Here is a 23,780-nt window from a genome sequence, read left to right as displayed (position 1 = left end):
TTCTCCTACAAGTTTCTGATTTTGGGGAAATACTGCATTATGCATGAACCAACCAGTGGACATTACTCTTTGATTCAAATGGACCTTTTTGTGTATATATGTATACACATTTTAACAAAGGTATGTCTCACAAAGGCCATTGCTTTCTTTAAGTAATGCTGTAGCAAAACAGCACCAAAACAAGAAGAAAACCATTCAGGCTACACTGAGGGTCAGTGCAAAGAAAACAGTACTGAAATGTAGCTGTTCTTACAGGAGGGCTGAAGAAAGAAGTGTACTTCCTTCCAATCAAAGTTCATCGAAAACCTTGGTTTAGAGTTCGGCATCATTCTCTCTTTTCCCATTAGAATATCCATGATGATATTTGGCAGCCACAGCAGCAGCAAGTTCCACTATGCTGTGGTTTACGTTTTTTTCAAGAATTTACATAATTGTTGAGAAGCAAACAATCAAAATAGAAACCATGGCTTACTTTCAGTTTTGCACTTGCACTACATGATTTTTGACATTGCCTTTATTAATGAATCATTTCAGTTTTCTTCTGATTCATAATCACATTACTCTTTCTTCTTGCATGAAATTTTCTTGTAAAGATTTAAAGACTTGTTTCTGCTAGAAAGCCCTCCTGTCCTCCTCTTTGTATCTAAAGACTTATTTTTTAAGTCTTTAAAAAAATACACACAGGGAAAAAATGACAAAGAGATTGGAGAGATATTTCTTGGAAGAGGATGTAAAAAGGCATATATTATGTTTTGTGGAGGATGACACACCTAGTGATGTAGTTGGAAGGGCTTAATCACTGGTTTTTTTCACTTGGAGATGAAACTGTTTGCTAATTCCTGTTGACAGTATGTGTTGATGATGATAGGCTCCTAGCCTGAGCTCTGGCAAATGATGATAAATTCCAGACTCTAATCAAACATCTTTCAGAAACATTAACATTTGCTAAATAAACATATTTTTCTCTTCTCTATTGCATGTAATGGATGTTTTTAACATTGTTTGCCAGTCTTTTTATAAAACATACCAGATGGCTACTGCTTCTAATGAAATAATTATATTACTTAACCCTTTCCTTGGGGAAGAAAAGGCTTGGGCTTGCAACTCCCATCATATTTTCTATAAATGACCCTGATGACAAATACAAGAAAGTTCTTGGTTGAAAACTCTATTGCCAGTTTTAAATGAAAGAATGGCTAATACTTTCAGGTTTGTTTTTCACATTGGCCGGCCTCTTTCTCTTCATAAAATGTTACAGGCAAAGTTTGATCCGAAAGTCTGTGAGGAAGCACAGAACAGTTAAGAGCCAGCTCTGAGAGTGATGTGGTAGATCCGTGCTGCACTCAGAGACAGATCATAGGAGTGATCAGAAATACCCTCTTCTTGATCCACTTGATGATACAATTTCTTGAAGAATTTTATGTCACTATCTGCTTTGTGTCCTTTTGTGTGTTCTTGGTGACATGCTAATGCAGCTGGCTGAGTATTACCAAGGTACTAAACTGGCAGGTACACTGATATATGCAAGGAGCTATGTGTGGTCTCTAAAATAGGTAAAGTTCAGGCTCCCAGGTTCAGTGTTTGTGAAATATTGGCTGGCAAGGTTAGTCTGCTCTCTGAAGCCGATATTTGTCCTGTTGAGAACCTAAACAGTATCAGAGCAGATACACTGGGAGTATTCATGGGTATTCTGGCAAGATGGACTCTTTTTGAAGCATGCTGCTGTGTGTACATGTGAATGGCAGAGTGAGAACAGACTCCTCAGATTCAGAACACACTTGATTCCTAAACATTTCAAGAAAGTATTTGGCCTTCGACATTGATGACATACCAGAGATTGCTAATAATAGCATGCCTGAACTTTTGTTAGAAAAATAAGCACATCCCTCAGCTATTCCCACACTCCTAGGTTAAATCACCACAATATCGTATTAATGCCAGGGCTGATGAGATACAGAGAAATAGTAAAACCTTAGCTGAATAAAATTTGTTCTTATTTGAGGAGTCTTTTTCAAAAGTCTAAAAATAATAACAATATGATATCAGCTAATCATTTGTCAGCACCATTGCTCTTGGACACACACAGGGGTGGCAAGATGCTCTTGCCCCTCTCTAATGCCCAAAGCTGCTGAAGTTCTGCTGAGTTATTGTGGCAAATGAAGTTTCATTCACTGCCCCTAAAAGAAAGGAAGTGTTAGTAGGAGGAAAAATTAACTGAATTAAGATAGAGGAATTCCTAAGAGGAAATATTTTGAATGGATGAGCTTGGAGAGGAAGTTTCCTCTGAAGGTTAAGCTGTATTGTTTTTTGCATTGTGGGGTGGGAGGGGTTGGTGAGATCAATAAATCTATCTCCAAGTGGAGGTCAGACTTGGATATATGCCTTTTAGGTTTACATGTTTTCCAAGCACAGTGGTAAGGACCCAACCTGTTCACATCCACAAAAAATATGAAATTGATTATTTACAAAGGTGGAAATAGAAGGATATATGCCAAAATTTCATAATATCTACTATTTCTATATCTAGGAAGAAATGAGGAACAGAAATCTGTGAGTGCAGACAGGGATAAAAGTTTGTTTCATTATAAGGAGACCTGATTTTAGCATAGATCTTGGAGGATGTAATAATTAGTGGAATGATATTGTTTCCACTGAGTCAATATGTATGATAGCTGCCCTGGTACTGAACACATTTCTTACCTGGACATGTCTGGACATTACATTCAAAACTTGGTTTTTTTGTCTGATACAAAAATTCAGTGGTTGTGTTTGCTGCTTACTTCTTTGGAAGGGGAAAAAGAAAAAGTGCATTTAAAGTTAGGAAAGCAGAGGGAATATGAAAATGAGCAAATTGGATTGATATCCATATATTTCAAGTGAACAGTTGGAGTTATCCCAAGGTTTGCTTGCTGGTGTTTTTATCCCCCCTCATGCTGGCTGTGAGGATATTCTGTTGCTATAGGCTAGTGTGGCACACACTCTGCATTAATGGTCAGAGTTCAGTGATTTAATTTCATTTTCACAAGCAGAAAGCTGGTCCTTAACAAAAACCTTTTGTGTCCCAAGGGGGTAAGGCATATGCTGGGAAGAAAATGTATCACAAATTTCAAGTATGCAAACTTGGGGCCTTTCAAGACTCTAAGTACAGAGGAATTACAACACAGAGACTTGACGGTGATAGCAATGCTGGGGCATAAAGTAACATAGCAACTCCAGGAATGCAGCAATAGTGTGCTTCCTCCACAGCCATTAAAGCTAGGCAAAAAGCAGTTGCTGGTTTGGACCTAAGCTGTCCTCTCTGTCTGGAGAAATCAGCTTTAAGCATCAGAAAAGTTCAGAAGTGGAGTTGATGTCACCTTAGGAGGAAGTGGATCTTACAGTTCTGTAAGAACTGCCTGCTGTGTATGGTTTTTTTAAAATAGATTTTATGGTTGCTACGTTTGGAGCTGAAGCTTAGCCGAGAAGTATTCAAAAACTGTTCAGATTTTCCCTGCAAATGGGAAGTTCGTGCGGTTTCTACAAGACACGGGTGTCACAGCTGCCTCGCAGAGAGATTCCTGCTGCTTCCCGAGCCGCTGGATCCCGGAGCGATGCGGGCTGTGTACAGCCTGGCGGACAAGGACAGGGACAGGGACAGGGACAGGGACAGGGACAGGGACAGGGGCAGGGGCAGGGACAGGGACAGCGGCTGCGGGGGCTCTGCCGCTTGTCCCTTCGTGTTTATTCACGAGTCCGGGGTTCATGAGCTCGTTGTTCCATTTTAACATAGATGTGCGAGTTCTCAAGCCCTGAGGCAGGGAAGTGGTGGAGTCACCATCCCTGGATCTGTTTAAAGGTGCACGTAGATATTATCTACCCTGCATAGGGACACGGTTTAGTGGTGGGCTTAGCAGTGCTGTGTTAATAGCTGGACTCGATCTTGAAGTATTTTCCAACTGAAATGATTCTACACTTGTGGCTTTTTATCTTCCCATCTCTTGGTAATTTATCACCCCATCTACCTTTTCATGCTTCTTCCTGCACTTACCCTGTAAGTGCCACAACTACCCAAACACTGACACCAGTGACAGAATCATTATGATAGATGATGTCTATCTTTGTAAACAGAGGGTCAGATGCAGGTTTGAACTGATTTCCTTAAAATTGCTAAAGCTTATGGCAGGTGACTTCACCACGACCTTCAAACTTCCCGAGTCAGGTTTGGTGTGTGCTGAAGAACAAGGAGGCAACAAAAGCCTTTCTTGCACTTCAGAAAGGAGCCCAAATACAGAGTGAGTATGGATGGGTTTATTTTGTAGGTAACAGAAGTGGTGATTGTAGAACAAGCATGACAATTTTACCTCGGCTAACTACAGCACAAAAGCACCTCTTGCTGAATGGTTATTATTGTATTTGCAGACTGGCTTCGTATGTACCACATGTGCTTACTGTTGTTGCGTTGTGATTTCAAGCTTTTATGAAGTGATAAGCCACATATTAATAGTTTTAACAGAAGGTTCTCTAGTTGTTAACATGGTAACACCTTGCAAGAACAACATGTTATGTCCATTTCTCGTTCTAGAAATATGCAGCATTCTGCACTTCAAAACACATAAGGAAAGTGTCTATTTAGTACTTAGATCTGCTCAATATATTATCTTCCATGAATTTCCACCCTGTTGCTCAGACCAGCTATAAATATTTTCTGCCTCAGCCTGCAAAATATTAATTCATTTCCCAGGAATCTCTTTGGATACAAGCTGTGAAAGCAGATCTGGAAGTTGCAAGCACATTTGCTCTTGCTCAATCTTACTCCAAACTGAACAGATTACTAACACTATTACAGTAACAGGTGTTCAAATATATCCAACTAAGTTATTAGCCAAGCTTGGAGGATTCTTTTTGTTTTCTCTGACCACAGTCAGGTTATCAGTTGCATATGGATGTAATCCTACTCATATTTACCTCAGTAACAATTGTGCCATTTTAACAATAAATATGTTTCCTAATAGCAGAGTTCCATCCTATGACTGTATCAGATGTCAATGAAAAGTTTCAAAATAAGGTAGAAAATGATCACAGTGACCCAAGGAAAGTCAAAACATTGGTGTTTTGATGACAATAAAAATTAGGAAATCTTATGTTTATTTGCATTCTATAAATCATAATAAACCACGTGAAATTAAAATAAGTTAGTGTGTTAAAACTTCACATTAATTGCATCATGAAGAGTACAAACAAGTATAAAAATTTGAAATTTGGTGCCTTCACAGTAAGTCCATTCAACCTGTCCTTCTCAGTAGGCAGTGCATGAAAGCATTTGTCCGTGAGTAATATCTTTGTAAATGGTCGTGATTTGATGTGACACATTTTCTCCCCAATTTGCATAACTGATAATGAACTTCCTAAATATGATCTTCGGATTCACTGGCAAAAATGTAACCCATCTGAAAGAAACACTGGATGAAATGTTGGTGATGGGACAATCGCAGGTCTGTGCCAAATCCGAGACAAAGACTTCAGACCATTAAAAGCTATATGGTCTATTGCCATGCTAATGTTTAGTTCTTTGTTTAGTGCAGACTTTTAAACTTGTTTCCATGACTCATTAAATCCTCTGAAATGAAAGTTCTCACAATTCTAGTACAGTGGAGCAGTTATTTTTGGACTTAATTATAAAAAGGCTAGATAATGAGCTACCTAACTTGTCCTCTTTTCTGAAAAAGGAAAATGGTAAGTGACCTCTCCTTTCTCAAAACAGTATCAAAATCCATTATATTTGATAGATAAAAGAGTGGAAAGTCCATGAAAAAATGAAAGGGGTACATAAGCATAATCCTATGGGACAACTAATATTTTAAATAACAAGTAAGAATATGTATTTTGTGAACCTATTAAGTGTGCAGCTTAAGAGAATATTGTAACCATAGCAACCCCTTTTCACCTGTTTGAGACGCTGCAACATCTCCGTGAAATGTGCACCGATGCCCCGTTAATATCTGTAAAATGCTGATAATATGAGCTCTTGGAAACGGTCACACTGAAAGACAAATGCATAAAAACACCTGAGACTCAAGATCATGTGTCTACTGTCTGATTTCTCCTTGCCCTTTTACTTTATTTTTATATATCAGTTTGATTTATCAAAAGCAAAAGATTAATGGGTTCAAAAAGCCACTGGAGGGAGCAGGGTGGTGGTCACACGTTGCTGCTCACCTACAGCATGCCTGTGAATAACACTCTCAGTTAAGTGAAGGCTTCAGTGGTTTGTGGTGACCAAACAAACCCTAAAGGGAAAAGTCTCCCAAAAAGATTGAACATGACAACTCACAGGAAGACACTCAAAATAAAGTAAGTATAGAACCCCTCATTGCAAAAGTTATCAATATAAAAAGACTGTGAGTTGTGCCATTTACTCTATTTGCAGGATTTCAAATCACATAAATCTGTAACAATTATGATTTTTCTGAATGTAGAGACAGCTTCTCTTGCTTTAGATATTGCATTTCAGATGGTCTCCCTCCTTTTTCAGCTTCGAAGCTGAAAGTGGTCAGAGCTTTACACTTCTAAGGTCGAATATGAGCATATGGCCAGTGAATTTTTCTGTGGAGTTATTTCTGTGCCGCACAGCCTTTAGGGCTAGGGATGCTGGGATGGCCTGGAGAGCTCCTCTGCTGAAGTACCACCTTTCCCCAAAGGATTCTGTGCTTTGTCCTGTTTTGTGGTGTACTGTGTTTTTTCAAACAATTAAATACTTAGAGAAGCAGGTGGTCCCAGTGAATTATGAGTTCCTGTGATAAAAGAAATATGGAAATTGGGTTTAAATCACAAGTATTTTGTTTTTGAATCTTTAGTATGATTCTTTTTTTCTCTTTCACTTCAGTGTGAAGTGCAGTACACTGTATATATGTGCTTCCACTCTGAATAGACATGCAGAAGGAGGAAGGCAAAATCAGTTGTTGCCAAATGATTTGGTAATTGAGGAACATGACTGCACAACTCAACCTAGCTCCTCTGTATGTGCTGAGGGGTCTTCCTGTCTTATTTTGGTCTGCAGCATCATATAGTATCAAGTTATTAGTTATTAATTTGATGGTCGATGGGAAACTGAGATGGTAGATTTGGTGGTAGATGGGAAACTGAGAGCACCAAGCAAAAGCTTGGATTGCTGAAGATGACAGGGTATTCAGGACATCACTGTGCATTCCTGTTGACAGAGAGGACCTTCTTTGTGCCCAAGAGATGTGGAAAAGGCTTTATGAAATGAGTGTTAGGACCTTTTGCATATCTTTGCAATTTTATAGTGAATTACAGCAAAATTACAGCTAAGGGAGATGTCTGAACAAGAAGAAGAGAGAGTATGAGCATATGTGACAGTGGGGCCCTAGGGATCAAAATCTGCATGAAATAGTTTTTTAGGCATGTATTAACCTTCATGACTGGGCTGATGTGCAGTAGCAGCTAATTCTGTGCTTTTTTTCCCTGCTGTTGGTGTAAAATAATGATGTTGGAGAATGTGTTGCAGGCAGGGGTTATAATGGTTGAGTCTCCCTGTAAATAAGCATGCATATTTATGAAGTAAAACACTCTGAACAGAATCTTCCAATTTCAGCATTGAAGTGATAAAGGCAAACTAATAATAACCTGTGAAAAAGAGATGCAAAAATTAATGCCTAATAGTGAGCATCTTATTCCTCTGTTGAGCTTCACTTTCCACAAGTCTTACCTGAATCAGATTTTCTGGGTTACTTCAGCTTTTTTTAGTATCTTCATTATAATATTTATCACCAACTATGAAAACATAGTTTTCATGGACCAGTCTGATTTTTTATTTATTTTAGTTTTTTTTAATAAGAGCGTCTTATAAAATGAGAAATACAGGTTTGGATTATAAAAGTGTTTTGCTTGGAACCTGGAGAAGTGCATTATCTTTGCAGTCATTGTCTTTTACTGCCAGTGCCATTTAACAAAAAGGGAGGAATGAATAGGTGACACCTCTGGAAATGTGAGCTGAAGAAAGTAAAAATTCTTTTGGAGACTGGTAAACCTACACTATATATTCCTCCAATTAAAAGGAATGAAGTACGGGGATTCATAAAAGTACCATCTGAAAGTGGTTTAATAGTTAAAAAAGGACTGCTCAACACAGATAGAAGCGTGAGACCAAACCAGACCAGTCCTCCCAGGGCAGTCCCAGTGAGCCTATTTATAAACACACCATTTCAAAACCCTCCTTAGCTGGTTTTAAACAGTGCTCCTGGTGAGAAAAAACGTTAATGTGATAAGCAAAGACTTTCTGAAACTGTCTCAAACTTAACTTCTGTGACTAATGCTTCGTGATATCTGCCTACATCCTTGAATTGCTTAATTTAAAGTCCTCTCATAAGAAGGTTCTTTTGAGTTTCTTCTAAATTCTTTGCCTGTTTTTCTCATTTGAAATTAGAGGAAAGTGCTGGTTTTGGTGTTAACCTTCCCACATAAATATATTACATGGTCAGCACCAAGGGTTTCTCTGAAGCAATGAGAAGGTGTAGTAATCTGATATTTCATTGGTAATCTGACCTTGATGGTAACCCTAGTGAACTTCAGAAGCTTATGAGTCAAATCATGAGTCACATATGTTAGCAAATTCTCAGTTGTATCAAGCGGTTTTCCTGGCCAGAGTTTAAGGGTTTGGGATGTGGGTTAAGGCTTTTGCTGTCATTCCTCAGCCCACCCCCTACAACCTCACCACCAACACTGCAATCCATTGGTATCCTGAGTAAGGAAATATTTTGTTGAGTTGTGGGAAAAGGCATCTGAAGACTCAGTTCTTTTCCACTGAGGAAGTCCAAGCATATACCTTAAGTTTTTCTTTAAGAATTTGAACGTATTTCTCTACACATTCATGGATGTCTACATGCCCACACATACACATTTTTCTAGAAATAATTTCAGTAGTCTCTGTTGTGTTGTTTGGTTAATACTAACTTTCGCATTCTGACTGCTTAGATTTAATCCAGAAACTTGTAGTTACATCTACAAAGATTAGTCTTTTTGTGTCTTTCATTCCTGCTCATAAGCAGAGCCAGTGTAGCCTTGATTACAGTAATGTTCGAAGATGTTTTAGCATTTATGGATTGATTCTCTCCTTTATTATCCTCAGCAGTATAAAGACAGCTTGAATAAGCACTCTGAGAATTCCAGTGAAAGATTAAACACCTTGTGCCTCAGGCACAAGTAATTTTCAGGCTGCAGTTCATATTTCCAGTGTTTAAGATATGATTCTGAGTTATGTCACTTCACAAGTTTTCCATGTGACCCCCTTGCTGCATAGCTGACAGGTAACTTTTGTGCCTTCTGTTCTAACAGGCTGCCTTTTTCACAGAAGCTTTTTTTCCATGAGCCAAGGGGCTGGCATGAGTAGCCAGGACACTGGAAAAAAGAGAAAAGTGAGAATTCCCTACAAAAATAATCTCGGGAATTTCAACTGCAAAAAGTAATCTTATTAAATTAAGTTTCATGAGATAGTGCAGACTGCTGGCAAACTTTTATGACTAGAAGTATGAAATAAAAGCATTTTAGTCTGACTTGAACTTTTAGACAACTTTGTATCCATTGATCTTAGCTGAAATACCTGATTTGAAGTCAGCAAAATATTGGTTGGTTGTCTTTTCAGTGGCAGTTGGCCTCCTGGGATTTTTGAAGAGATACCTGAGCTAATTTTTTTTACCTCTGTATGACCAAAACTGTCCTGTGTCACTCCAGGGAAATACAGCAGAACATTGAAATATCAGATGTTTTCTGAGAACAAGAAATATGAGGAAATGAAAATTATACAGAAATATTCCAGGTTTTTTCGTTAACGCCTTGTCCCTGCTGAGATTTTGAAAAGATGTTTTAACACCAACATTTCTTCTGTTTTGGAAAGTTTTGCAACACAGAGTCAATCTCTCTATAATTCTTCCTGGACATGGCATAGTCTCGACAGTGCTTAGAGTTTCTCACTTCTGGCACACTCATGAGTGGCACATGATATGTCTGACCTGTTGTATGCAGGTTGAAGAAAAACTGTTCTAGAGCAGGGTGGCTTAATAGTGAGTGTTACATGGTTATTTTTGGAGGTTTTTTTTGCTAAACCTGTGATTTAGGGGCTTTGACTTCGAAAGGAAGGATTTGCATGGTTTGATGATCTCAGCTAACGCGCAGATAATGGGGATTTGAGTAGATGCCTGCTTGCTTCGAGTGACAATTGATCAGTTTAGGCTTTTACTTGTTTTAGTGAAATTGTGGCCAGATGACTATCCCTCGAGCCTGTGTGATCATATGTTTGGAGATATCTTCTGGAACAGGAGAAAAATATTGATTTTGACAGGTACCCTTTGATGTTTTACTGATGAAGGCATGTATGTTATAACTTCTGCTACTTGCCTGCATCTTTATATGCTTATATTGAATCATTTCATGACTGACTTCTGCAACTGGCCCCAAAAAAGCAGCTTCAAAAAAAGTGCGATGGAATAAAGTTTTTTTTTTTTCTATGCTAATAAAGATTGTAGATACATAAGGTAATTCTTGTCTTCTTACTTTATCATTCTTTTTTTTCATGGAGGCTTCTTAGGACTGGAATATTTTAAAAATACAGTAATTTAACTATTATCTATTACTTCTAAGAGTAATAAACTATAATTACCACTGAAGTAGCAACTAATTGTAAAATCCTAGGAAATAAAATGGAGAAACAGTGGTAAACTAATTACGATTTGCATTTAATTCAGCATTTATATATACTAGAGAACAGATGTTTTAGAAACTCTGAACCCTTATAGCATCCTTCTTTGTTAGTCTTTTTAGCTTACTATACTTCTGTAGAATTTTAGAATAGACTATCAGTCTTCTGATCGCTAATTTATTACACATGACTGTGCACCAGCTTGTTCAGCCTAGCAGATCAAGTATCTGCCTCATAGCAGATGTAGTAAAATGAAATCCAGCAGATATTATTCTTTTGATTAAAAAGCCTTAATCAAAAAGTCTAGTCAGTGTAGTCCTTAAGGCAAGTGCAGATGGATTGCTGTTTAACCACTTTTCTGTCTGTTGGAGCTGAGGATTACAAAGGTTCCTTAAGAGACGGAGAAAGACACTGTCCTGAAGATTTCCTCCCTTCTCCCTTGCTTACAGCTGGTGTAGTCCTAAGTGAGATCAGGGCACTTTGAGTGATTCTGTAAAGGGTGAAGGTTTTCTAAGGGTTGCTCCACCAAGAGGACTGAAGGATGTCCTGATTTTTCTCACCTCTGCCTGTTTTGCTGATACCCTGCCAAAAGGCTGAGTCTTTGAAAGGCAATGTATTCCCCAACTTAAGGACATCTTTGTGCACTGTGGCTTTCAGTGTGTGTGTGTACATAAGGATGTCTGACACTGCAGGTCCTAGTTTCAGACATTCTGCCAGCATGGTCAGTTTGTCTTCATTGCATTCATTGCAGCAATGTTTATAAAAGCAGCTAAATTCTGCTTTGTGAGATCTAGCTCTGTACAGTCTTACATTCACAAATGTTAACTAAATCATTTGAAATCATTGCATGATGACATTCACATCTTGAGAAGAGTTTTTCATATTCAGGGTATTTCAGAATTTCCCCTCTTTTTATACTGTCTTCTCATAATCTTTTCTTCATCTTACAACCTTATATTTTGTGCCGGTTCTTCTGGAGGTTATTTTTCCATGGCAGTGTTGCCTTAAGTATTCTAGTGTTATATGGGGTTATTAAGAAGTATTTTGTATTCTGGATGTCCTGCTTGTCCTGCAGGTGCCAATTTAAAACTGCCAAGGGAGGGAGTATGAAAATGATTAGAAATGAATTCCAATACCAATAGTTTGGGTGTGAATATTACATTTTTCTCTCAAAGTGCAGCAGTCTAGCTACTTGTCTTATTTTGAAAAACGTGTCTTTATTATTTGTCTATATTGAAATTAAAGCAAATATATTTGCGATTGACTTCATACCTGAAGATGCTCATTTTCAAACTAGGGTTGTTTCTTTCTAACCTATATGCAGGGTCATATTTTTCTCTGCTGCAGCTCTTTCACTCCTACCATATAATCAGATCTGGTCTGCTCTGCCTTTGTTTGGCACAGCTCAGTAAAAAAATAGAGTGGTTCTCTGTCTTTAGCCTATATTAAATTCTCTGGGCCCAGGAGGATTTCCATGGCAGCTGGAATTCAGCTAATGAGAGAAAGACCTTTTTGCCACTTCCTGTTCTGTGCTCCCCCTGCAGCTGATGCAGACTTATCTTGGTCTGGACTACGTAAACTGTATTACACCAAAAAACCTCCAGCAACTAGTGATCCCACATAAGGCTGTTTTGCATTTGATCCCAGTTCAAAATAATTCCTGTGTTTGGTAATTTATTAGAAACAATAAAAGTAGATAAGGAAGGTTTAGTTTAAAAATCAGTGACACAAATTTCAGATTCTGAAACAGTGCTAAATTTTTGGTATCAAGACTTTTGTCTTTGCCTTGTCACGACTTAAAACTTTCAAAACTGCACACTGCATTGATGAGCACTGAACTAAGCCTCATCCCAACTAAATATAGATGAACATTTTAAGAAATAGTTGATGTGCTGACAAAGAGCACTCAACACCTAATTTACTATGTCTATGTAAAAAATATGTGATATTTTTACATAATGTACAATTTGTAACTGGTATTACACAGCAGTAGTACAGTTTTCTGTACATTTATAGGAACTCTCAAAGCTTTTTGGCTACATAAACTGGCTCACAACACATTATAATCGTCTTTTTCTGAAGTAGCAATAAGAGGCAGGATTTTTAGTTATAGCCCTATAGCCCAACACCCTGAGTTCTTACAAATGCCTACTGACTATTTTTGCCAAATCAGGAGCAAAAGAGCAGAAACGACACTGAAGATCTTCTTGATCAATGCTGGCAGTAATGGAAGCCCAGCTAAAGTTATCCTGCCTTGATTTTGCTTTAGTGAAGGGGGCAACATAATGCTTGAGACAAGGCTAGATGGAGGGCTTGTGTATCCCCTTTGTGTCTGGGAGGTGCTTGGTGTGTGATAAGGACTGTGACAGGCATCCACAGTGAGCAGCAAGGTTAGAGCAACTTCAGTATTTCTGTGTATGCTGGTGTCACTCATAACTCCAAGGGGTTTGATAAGAGGAATATGTGACCATTACTGCTGATAACCACTGTTCACATAACATAAAACTGCCAGTGCTTATGTGGGCTTGTAGCCATTTCACCTTTAACTTGGATTAATTCAATAAGAATCCATTAAAACTAGTGTGGTGCCTACCATGACTTTGGTCTGGCTTATACAGGTCTTTGCTCCCAGTCTGAACTTTCACCTGTCACCAGCTCCTCTGGCTGCTCTTACCTCCACTAGTTCCACTGAACAGACGGTAAAAGTTTCCTCCATCAAGGGTAGAATCTCCTTTCACTTCCCCAGGCACCATACAACTTTCTCATGCACACACATACACTTGGGTTATAGATAGAAAACCTGATTTTCAGAGAAAAGTGTAAAAAACAGCACCTGTCTTCTTGTACCCCAGACAGCAATTCCTCTTCCTCACATCTAGCTGTTCATCTGTGTCTTTGGATGCTGACTACCCTCAAAACCAATTATAGAGCCTCTCTTTTCCTCTTGTGCCATTCAGAATGCTCTGGAAAGTGAAGTGCAGGACTCAGTTTTCTGAATCCACTGCTGTGATGATACCACTGCACCCCCTGCAGCTGATGCAGAACCTGCCTTGGTCTGGACTACAAAAACCTGTATTACACCAAAAAACTCCAGCAACTGAGTGGGAGTTGATCACAAAGCATATTCCTCAAAGATGGAAAGTGAGTGGCAAATAGAATAGGGGCTTTCTGTGACACTGAGTTTAAACAAAAATGTAGTCCACACCCCACCCTGAACATAGGCCGTCGATTTTAATGGTTTCAGTTTTTTGCTAATACTAGAAATCAGTTTCCACCATATATAATCAACTCATTTTTGATGCCACATTCTGCTGGGTTTTCAGTAAAATGCCATGCCTATCCAATTCTGTAAGTTTTGTGTGTTGTATGTGAAAAAATGTCTAAATTTCCAGAAAAGTTATGCAATTGTTCTATCTTTATAATGTTAGAGTTCTTACAGAAACTTTTGCTTTGTTCCCATGTGAAACTCTGAAGCTGTACTACGAATCCCCTTCTTAAAGCCCTGAAATCAAATATAGGGGGTTTGTGTAAATCCTTTGTAATCCTTACTGATTTTGTAAGTTTTGAGCTTTTTACTACATCCTCTTCACCAGGGTAGTTTACCCCTAATGTTCTAATTACTTTGGAAAAGTACATTTATGTTTCCTTTGAATGCATCCTGGAGAGGATTCTCCCAGATTTAAAGCAGTAAATTGTCTTCACATACCACATACTCATTTCAAGTGACACCTAGGGGACACCTCTGTGTCCCCAACTGTGCTTGGAGGACAAGCATTCCTGTTATGTGTTCTTAATGCACCTAACTCTCTGCATTGCAGCTGCCTCAAGCTGTTGTGCAAGTGGGCAGTATTGGACCATCACGGGGCATCACTCACTTGTCTCCACATTGGCTAGAGAGGATGGTTGGGCTTGCCCTTATGCAGCATGTTATATTGATCCCTGGAGATGGTTCACGTTGTACATTAAAGCATATAATTGGATCCTTCCTTCTGAGGATACAGACCAGGCAAGAGTAAAGTTGGACATGGATAAAGTGCAGTAGTGGCTCCAATCAAGTTTTTCCTCCATCCATGCCATTCTTCTGATCTACAGTGCCAATATTATGCAAACTCCTTTCTTTGTTGCAGCTGTGAGAAAAATTATTATTGTCTTTAAATGTGAAAACAAATAAATACATATTTCAGATCTTTTCTTTCTTTCCCTGTGCCATACCCACTGCTGAAGCTTATAATAATTTAAAAGGAAATATATTTTTGGAAGCTTTTAATTAAAATCTGGAAACATATCATTGTAACTTTCCCCCTGTAACTCTATTCAATAAGATTACTTGTATTGCTTAGGGGTTTTATGGATAGAGCCTAATTTTTTCACTGGTAGATAAAGCCATTGCAGAAGTATATTCATGATATTGGGGCTTTACTTCAGGCATCAGATTTGCCTGATTGCTCCCCAAGATCAAAAGACAGATTTCCATTTAGAGCGGAACAGAATGACTTACAGGCTTCTGAACTGATATTAAGTTAGAAGCCTTCTCCACTTTGGAGAAGATTTGCTGGTATCAATCTGCAGGCTTGCACTTATCTGCCTTTCTTTTTTTCTTTCTTTTTTTTTTTTTTTTTCTTTCCCCTCAGGATATTTGGAACTAGATTTTCTTCAAGCTGCCTTCCAATCTTAACAATTCTATAATTCTACGAAAAGTGTAACTCAAACAGCAATGGCACTTCAGATTTGAGATTTTTGATTTTGCCTTTTCTTTGTTGATTTTAATGAAAGCCACCGAGGGGCAGCAGATAGCAGCTGATTTCTCTAAAACAAAGCAAGACAACAAAACAAAACACTTTTTTTCCCCTTTGAAGTTGCATTTCGAGTGCAGTGTTATTTTGCATGAAAAAATTCAGCTTCAGGAATGAGAAAACTACCCTCCTTAAAGAAGGGAAAGCAGACAATGAACTGAGGCTAGGGATGATTAAACGTTTGCCACTGAAACAAATACAACTTCGCAACAAAACATTTCCATAGCCTACGGATCCACACATGTATCTTCGTTCCTTCCAACAGACAGGCACTTGCCCTTAATGTAAATTGTAAACGGTATTTTACTTCCTGCTTATGTCATTATGTAATTTTTCCTTTTAATCTGACGTGAGGAAATCGGTGCTTCTGGAGACGGGATATTGCCACTTTAGCGGGCGGCTGTCGAGCGTTCCTGCATCACTGATGTTGCGTTAGTTTCAACCGGGCATTTACATATCCTCGCTGAAGTCCTGGGAGTCTGTCGAGCTTCGAGCAGACCCAGAGCAGCTACATGAGAACGGGAATAATCTCTTACACCGCAAATTGACTTCCCTCTTTGTAGCCCTAGACACTGTTTCCAGCTGCTTTCAGTCTTTCAAATCCTTGAAAGCTTCCCTAATCCCGGTGCAGGCGCGGCCTTTCTGCGCCCCGCCGCCCTCCCCTGGCTGCTGATTGGCGCGGCTCGGCTCCGCCGGCTCCCCGCGCTTTGAAACCGGAGCCGCGCAGCGCGGCCGCCCGCGCCCCACAGCCCGCCGCACAAGCCGGGACAACTTGACATTGTCTCCGCGCTCCCCCCAGCAAAGAATAAAAAGGGAGGTGGGGGAGATAACAGGCAGGGAAGAGGAAGGAAGGGAAACTTGCTTACGGTGGGAAAGTTGATGGATTTCTGCCCTGCCGACAGCAGCGCGGAGTGAGCAGCCCCTGGCCGGCTGGATGGATGATGGGAATCTCACCATGAGGCAGGTAAGGAGCCACTGCTCCGGCTTCTACAGCTCCCAAACCCTCCCCATCTCCGCTGCATTTTTCCTCCCCCCTCCTCTTTATTTTCTTCTTGTAAGTTTCTGGGCGGGAGGGGGAAAGAAAACAACCAAAAAACAACTAAATTCTTTTCCCCTCTGATTCTCCCGGTAGGCAGGGATGCCATGCAAGTCATGGTACGTTTTGGATTCACAGGGAGCATGGAAGCGGTTTGCGAACTATGTAAATCAATTCCAGTTTGCCATGGTTTAAGCGCATTGTGCAGGCTGTCTCGCAGCCCTGTTTGTGACATGAGAGGGGAAAGAACTTGCTGTGTTATAAGCCTAAATATGCCAATAATTCAGCCCAAGGATAATTTATTAAACAGCTCTGCATGAGTTCCTTGCCTGCCAGGGCTTTAATCTTCTGATTGTTTTAAAACGTAGTAGTTTCAAGCTGTCTTGCAGCTTCACAAAAGTACTTTAAGATGGGTTTTCTAGGGATTTTTTTTTCCTAAGATTATTCAAATGAGTTTTTTTTTTTTTTTCTAAAGACTTCTATTCACCTGAGGAGACAAAAGGAGCTTTTATTTTCATTCTCATAGTTAAGGGGCACAGTGACAAAATGTTTTTGATTCTTGTTTTTCATAGTTTTCAGCAACAATGTACACTTAGAAGAGCCTCGTGGGAGGAAGAACAACTGGCTGTATCTTAAGACTGAACCAAAAATCTGTCCCAGCTTAAAAAGCCAGTCCACTTCCTAAACTTGCTCATAATATGTTATTTTCAGGGTAGACAATGAGTAAATATGTGGAAATGAGAAGTTTTCTAGGTTTTTTTGTGTGGGTGTCATTCATTCAGTTCTCAGGGGGACTATTATAGAACACGTCCAGGAAATGCATGTGTGAGGATTTTGCACCTGTAGCGCAAATGGAACATTTGTTTTACGCTCGCTTTCTGAAACCGTGGTGGGAAATCCCAGCTTCTTTGCCAGTTTTCTCTAAGTTACAGGAGGTGAGGAAGGGTGGAGAAAGAGAAAACATAGGTGACAGGACAAGGAAAAGTATTTCTTGCTCCCACTAGCAAAATCACCACATTTTATAACTCTTTAGAGAGAGGGAAATTCTTGTCCTTGCAAAGCACAATGAAGGGCATTTTAGATACTCAAGTTGATCACCTGGATGCATGTAGTCATCAGAAATCATTATCACCACAAGAGGGTACTTTGGCACAGAGGGATACCAACAAGGAGTGCGAAAGAAGCAGAAATGTTACAGGACGGTAATAACAAAGTGGAAAATGTTCTGTGAAACGTGCACTTCACTCTTCTGGAATATTTCCACCTAAAGAATAAGCTTCAGGGACAATGAAGATTCGTAAGTGGTGGGTTAAAAGAACAAGGCAAATGAGACTACTAGAGAACGGGGGCGGAGGGGGAATGCTAAGGCACACACGTACCCTCCAGAAGAGGAGGAGGGATGGGGGAGACATTCCATCCTGAAGAGAGGTGCAGGCACAGGCGGGCTGGTTCTTGCCGGGCCCGCAGCGAACCGCGGCCAGCGTTTGTTTGAACACCTGCCTCGGAGCGCGGTTCCCCTCTCCCGTGCCAAGGGAATAGTTTGGGAGTATTTCTCTGGGTTCGGTTGGTTTGCCGTGCACAAATGTTTTCGGTTTGGCAGGGAAAGTGTGGGCACTGCTAGGGCCCGGGGGACAAAATCCAGGGAGCTGGACGTCAAGGTGGTGCACAGCTACTGTGTGCATCAGCCCTGTCAGCAGAATTCCTGTTTTAGTGGGAAATGAGGGTTGTGATGGGCTATGAAATAACTGTATAAAGCGTTTAGGAAATCCATTACAGCAGACACTTAGAAGGAAGCAAGTCATGTACAGCTGGAGCCCTCATTCTTGCTCCTAGTTGGAAATTGTTAAGGGAAAGAGTTACATACAGAGTGACCTTTCCATGGCCCTCCTATTCAGAGCAATAGAGGGCTCTTTTTTACCTTCTACCTTATAATCATCTCTCCCTACCTGTCCTGCTGCTTTCTCTGCCCTTCTTTTGGTGCTCCTTTCCTCATCCTTACACCGGCTGGGAGGGAGTGGGTTAACTCCTTCCTCTTCACAGGCCTTGGGAGTGAGTGCTCCCACTTTGAGAGGCTCTTGGTAGGACCTACAGCTCAATTTGGTGTTGCAGAGTGAACCTTCAAGTACACAGGCATATGGCAATGTACTGCAGGTGCTGGAATGAAACCATGTACTATGCTGATGACTGATCCCACCCAAGGGCAACCCACAGCTACTGAACAATAGCACACAGAAAGACAAACTCACTAATTTCCCCAACTGAAGGGAGGAATTACTGTAGAAATGTAATATGCAGCCTGTTGATAAGATTCAACCTAATTTACTGCTGTGCCAGTCCAATGGTCTCCAGCTGGTCGCAGGGGTTGGTGCAAATACTGAGTTGAGATTTATAAACGAGACAGTATAAAGAAGCAGTCATTTTTAGCTGATCATTGAAAACCTCAGCACGAGGTGTCTTTTTGCTGTCTTGTAGAATAACCTCACAAATATAAGGTCCAACAACCAAAATAGGAACACTTCTATCCTATCTGAGAAAATATGCTGATCACAATGTACCAGTAAATGTTTAAGCATCCACAGGAAATATACCCATTGGTGTGTGCTGTAAAACTAGTGTCAGGAAGCAGAAGTGCAATTTTTCAAGGTATCTTACGTAGTCACAAAACATTAAAAAAGAGCTAAGAGACAAGAATTTTTTTTTTTTTTTTGCTTTGCAGAGTACTGAGTTCAGTTCATTATTTATACAGTAAGGAAATTTGCAAGTGATGGAAACTCCAGAAGGGGTGCTCAGCCTTTATGAAGGTGGAGTTTTTGTGTGGCTGGACACAGTTATGTGGCTGGATTCCTTGAGTTTGCTGCAGAACTGGAGAGGGCACTGTGGGCTCTGTTTTGTTTCCTAAGCCTACTTCACAGAAAATCAAATGTCTGATGAATTTTAATACTTCATTTTCATTCCCTTTCAACCACAACGTATCCCTGAAGTGCAGCTTGCAGGAGTGTCATTGACAAAAAATGCATCTCCTTATTTTGGCCTCTTCCTATTGAAGTACCATTGACTTTGATCGAGGCAGTCTTGAGTCCTGAGCCCTTTGTTATATAAAGAGGTTCAACTAAAGAACTGTTAACTGGCAGGCCACCTCAAAATGAAAAACTGTGTTTCTAAGGTGCATAAAGCCATTATAATTACTTATCATGTCTTCAGTCATATGGCTTTAAGTGTGCATATAATCACCAAGTGAATAAAGGCTGTATACAATTTCAGTGCAAAACATATGCAAAATTCACAACCACCCCCCTTCCTTTCAGCTGTTTAGGTTCTTAGCATGTGTTTCTTATTTCCTATTTTCTTTTGCATACCTTTTTAAAATTCTTAATGTGTCCCTCTGCAGAAAAGCAGTATTCTTGTGCTGTAGTTCTGTAATCCTTTGCCTGGCACTAGGATATTATCTTATAGAGTTCATCCTGGGATGTTTTGTTGTTTTTTTGGCCTGTAAGGGAAGAAAGAGCATCTTGAAGAATGCTGCCTTTTTTTGTGTGTGTACCATGCAGAATAAAGAAAACAAGTGTACAGAGTCCGCAGGCTGGGAGTGTATCAGTTAATTAGTGGCTGGACATTGCTCGGTAGGAAGCCTGGGGAGGATTTTTGTGCATGTGTGTATGTGTGCTGTCTGCTCCCTTTGATCACTTGTGTGGTAAATAGACATGCAGGGTAGCTATAGCAACATGTGCTGTAGGTTGGTGGGAACAGAGGGGATGGGATCCCCTGACAAAGGGTATTTTGTTAGAGTGGTTGGTTCTGATTAGAAAAAGGTGGCACCAATCAGGGCATTTAAAAACATCACTTTAGCAAAACTCAAATGAATGTTATCAGTTTCAAAGTGCTTGTTTCTGTAGCTCTGCAAGAGTAGATCATGTGGAAGATTGGTGAGGAAGGGGGAGGGATAATAAAAAGCAGAGCATAACCCATTTACACTTTTGAAGGTAAAAATATTCATGCTAGATGTGCTTTTTCTCGTGGTGCTGTGCTGTCTGTGCAGTTTGCAAAAGAAGCATTTGCAGGAGCCAAATTCCCACAGATATTGATACAAATAGTTGTGTTTTTAAAATATGACTTCAGGAGGCACGGATGATAATGTGGTGTTAAGTAGTGCATCTGATCCATTACCTTTCCCTGATTTATGAAAGTTCTGTGTACGATTTGTGATCCCAAGTTCCTGTTCCTATTTCAGCGACCTACCTGTAGAGGTCAGACTTGAAGCTCTCAAAATCTTCCCGTGATAGAATTTCAACCTAAAGCTATAAATATACATATCCATAACCACTTTCCTCATTAACTTGATGTGGAATACTTTTTAAATAATGTTGTTTTTTCAGTGTCAGGTTATTAGGTAACACCACGTTCTGCATTGATGGAAGCCTGAAATACATCAAAATTCAGCTCCATTTCGCTTCTTGAACAGAACTCAGCCTAAAGCTTTTATAAGAGCCTGAATTATTTAGATGTGTATCTCTGTCTCCATGATCCCCACTAGGCCTCCTACCTTTGATGAGGTCTGTCTCCAGCTCCCTCCCTCCAGCCTGCCCAGCCCTCTGCTGTGCTGGCTTCCCACTGCTGCCTGGTCTCAGGGCTTCCCCACTGCCAAGGGACAGGCAAGCAGGCAGTGCAACAGAGGGTTTCCACAGCTTCTGAGCACTGCAAAAAGTTGTCAGACCTCAGAGTCCCTCCACAGAGTAGCACGAGAGGTAAGGGGTCTGCTGGATCCTGGGGTTAAGGAAAATGAAATGCTGGGAACAAGGAGTTCACAGTGGTAAATGCTCGCAGGGAATCTGCTGAAGCTCAGCAAATGCTTCAGCATTTTTAGAAACAGTTTGATTTGTCTGTGGGTGAAGACTGAGCTGAGAGAAAGGAGCAGACCAGTATTCACATGCAGCCGTATTAATTGCCTTTTGGATGTGCACTGGAGTTTGTTTGAACTGAATTTCAGACTTTGCAGGGTATTTCATTTTTTAGCCTGTTTTTGGTTCAAAGTCTTTATTACAGTCGTGCAGCTTAGAGCTTGTAATGCTTTAGCAAGCTGTAAGGAATTACTGTATATCCCTCAGATCCCTGGCTTGCAGTGCAGAATCCAGCCCGTCTGAAAGCTGGGAAAAGCGCTAAAGGGTAGGAAGCTGATTTTGATCTCTTTTATAAACAGTAAAAAAAGTTCTTAATTCTTTAAAATTCTTTCCCATTTGCTGTCATGTCATGGTTTTTTATCATTGGTATTTATATCTTCCCAGGGGCTGTGGGAGGAGAAGAAAGCTGGCAAAGAGGCAATGTTTGTTTGGCCCAAAAAGTTTTATGGTTGAATAAGTGTTGAGATAACTGGGTGCAAGAACAATTTTAGGATAGTAAAACAAGTAAAAGAAAGGCCAGGCTTTTATTCCTGTAAAAGGAGTAAAAAGAGAGTAAATGAGGAGACCAATGGGGTTGATAGGATTTTTTTAATGTAGTGTGATAGACTTTAAGGAAAGTATTTATGGAGGAACAGTTTATTGTCCCAGAAAGAAGCTGGTGACACACTATGACAGTCACTCCACATTTTGGGGCAAAAAGGCCAACATATTTCTCATGCCTTTGGTGGCAACATCTTCTCATCACTCTTCACCCAGGCTGCCTTGTACTGTGGGGCTCCAGTGTCAGAGCAGGTGCCCAGGACTAACAGCATTGACTCATCTCTCTGGGTCTGCAGGTATCTAATTACTGAACAACTGCAGCAGAAGCTTAGAAAAACTCTCTCCCCACACACACACAGACTCTCTCCTCACACTGCTAGAGTGGTAGGGCAGACTCATTTGTGGTTCTGACAAGCTGATGCACTTTGTAGACTCAGGTGAAGTGAGAGCTTATTTAGATGAGACCCTCCCTCCCCCATTTCTGGGATCTCCTTTTTTTTTTTTTTTTTTTTTTTTTAACCTTTAATTGAGGCACTAGTTGAGACTGATGTTTTCTTTCAAAACTACTGAGAAATCAGTATTTTATGGCAAAGCTGTTCTCAAAAAAATTCTATTCTTTTTTTTCAGTAGTTATTCCATATGGAAACACGATCCCTTTTGGCTTTTACTTTGTTTTGGTTTGGGGTTTTGGGTTTCTGTTTAGGGTGGGATTTTTTTGTTGTTTTGTTTTGTTGTTTGGTTTTTGTTGGGGTTTTTTTCTTCTTTTTCATTTTAATTTGACATGTTTTGTGTATTAGTTTGGAGATTTTTCTTCCTGAGAGGTAAATGGAGACATGAAAGGGAAAAAAAGAAGAAAACAAAAGGAAAAAATAAACACTACACATTTTGATATATTTATATTTAGAATGGGAGTTGCCAAATCTAACCACTCCATCATAAAAACAGCCAGCATCCCAGTTTCAAGGAACTCTTCATCACTAAGCAAGCTTCAAAAGTTTTGGAGAGGGCTTTGGTTTTATCATTGGATTGTTCCGGTTTTCCCTCCCTAATATTGTGACCTTATTGCAAAATCTGTATGTATTTTACATGGAAGATGTATGTTCTATTGGCAACTTCTTTGTGGACCACCAAGGTCTGCCTCTGTCTCCTGCCACCCCCTTTTCCCTGTTTGTAACCAGCTCCAGCTCCCTGGGCACTGAGATCTGAGGCCATCAGCCCAGTCTCTGGTTCCACCTCAGCTCTGGCTGCAGGGATACAGACAGATCTCTCTTACTTCTTGTGTTTCTGTTCTTGTTGGACACACAAGAGACTGTAGGCAGAAGCCTAAGCAACTCTGTAAATGATCTCACTGAAAAAATACACGTGTTGCAAATCTGATGTGCAGAGGAACAAGAACAGGAGAAGGGAAGTTTGCCCTGAGCAAGGAAAAGGACTGTTCCTTTCAGGACAGTGAATGTGGATAAAGCTCTTGGGCAGGGACACTCTGTGAAGCACAGACCAGGTTTGTCCATGTGATACTCGAGAGACTGTGTGTTCTTTGGTTATGCCTTGTATCAAACGCCATTGATACATCCATGCATTTCCTCCCTGAGAACTGTCAGCTCTATGGACCTTGTTTTGAACAACTTAGGAAGCCTAAGTTCTGACTGTATGGGTCAAAATTTGCCCTATCCCACCAGCACCTACTCAAACAGGTAAATGGTTAATGATTTAATTTCTAACTGGAAAACCTCAGAATTATAGTTTAGACAGAGGTTTCAAACTGGGATTTAAGCAGTTCAAAAGTGCAGTGTATTGTTTTGGTCTAATTAACACAACATGGTGAT

General features: G+C 40.1%; 1 protein-coding gene across 1 annotated transcript in view; it reads left to right on the top strand.

Annotated features, from left to right (window-relative positions):
* The first annotated feature begins 16,258 nt into the window (after window positions 1-16,258).
* MID1 (midline 1) overlaps window positions 16,259-23,780 on the top strand; it is a 140,608-nt gene continuing 133,086 nt past the window's right edge. Inside the window, exon 1 of the mRNA XM_066313863.1 lies at window positions 16,259-16,447. The gene's annotated coding sequence lies outside the window, so the exon portion shown is untranslated. The remainder of the gene's footprint in view (window positions 16,448-23,780) is intronic.

The sequence above is a fragment of the Sylvia atricapilla genome, chromosome 2 (assembly GCF_009819655.1).
Source record: "Sylvia atricapilla isolate bSylAtr1 chromosome 2, bSylAtr1.pri, whole genome shotgun sequence".
NCBI lineage: Eukaryota > Metazoa > Chordata > Aves > Passeriformes > Sylviidae > Sylvia > Sylvia atricapilla.
The sequence above is the reverse complement of the archived record's forward strand: the minus strand, read 5'-3'. Positions and strand labels throughout refer to the sequence as shown.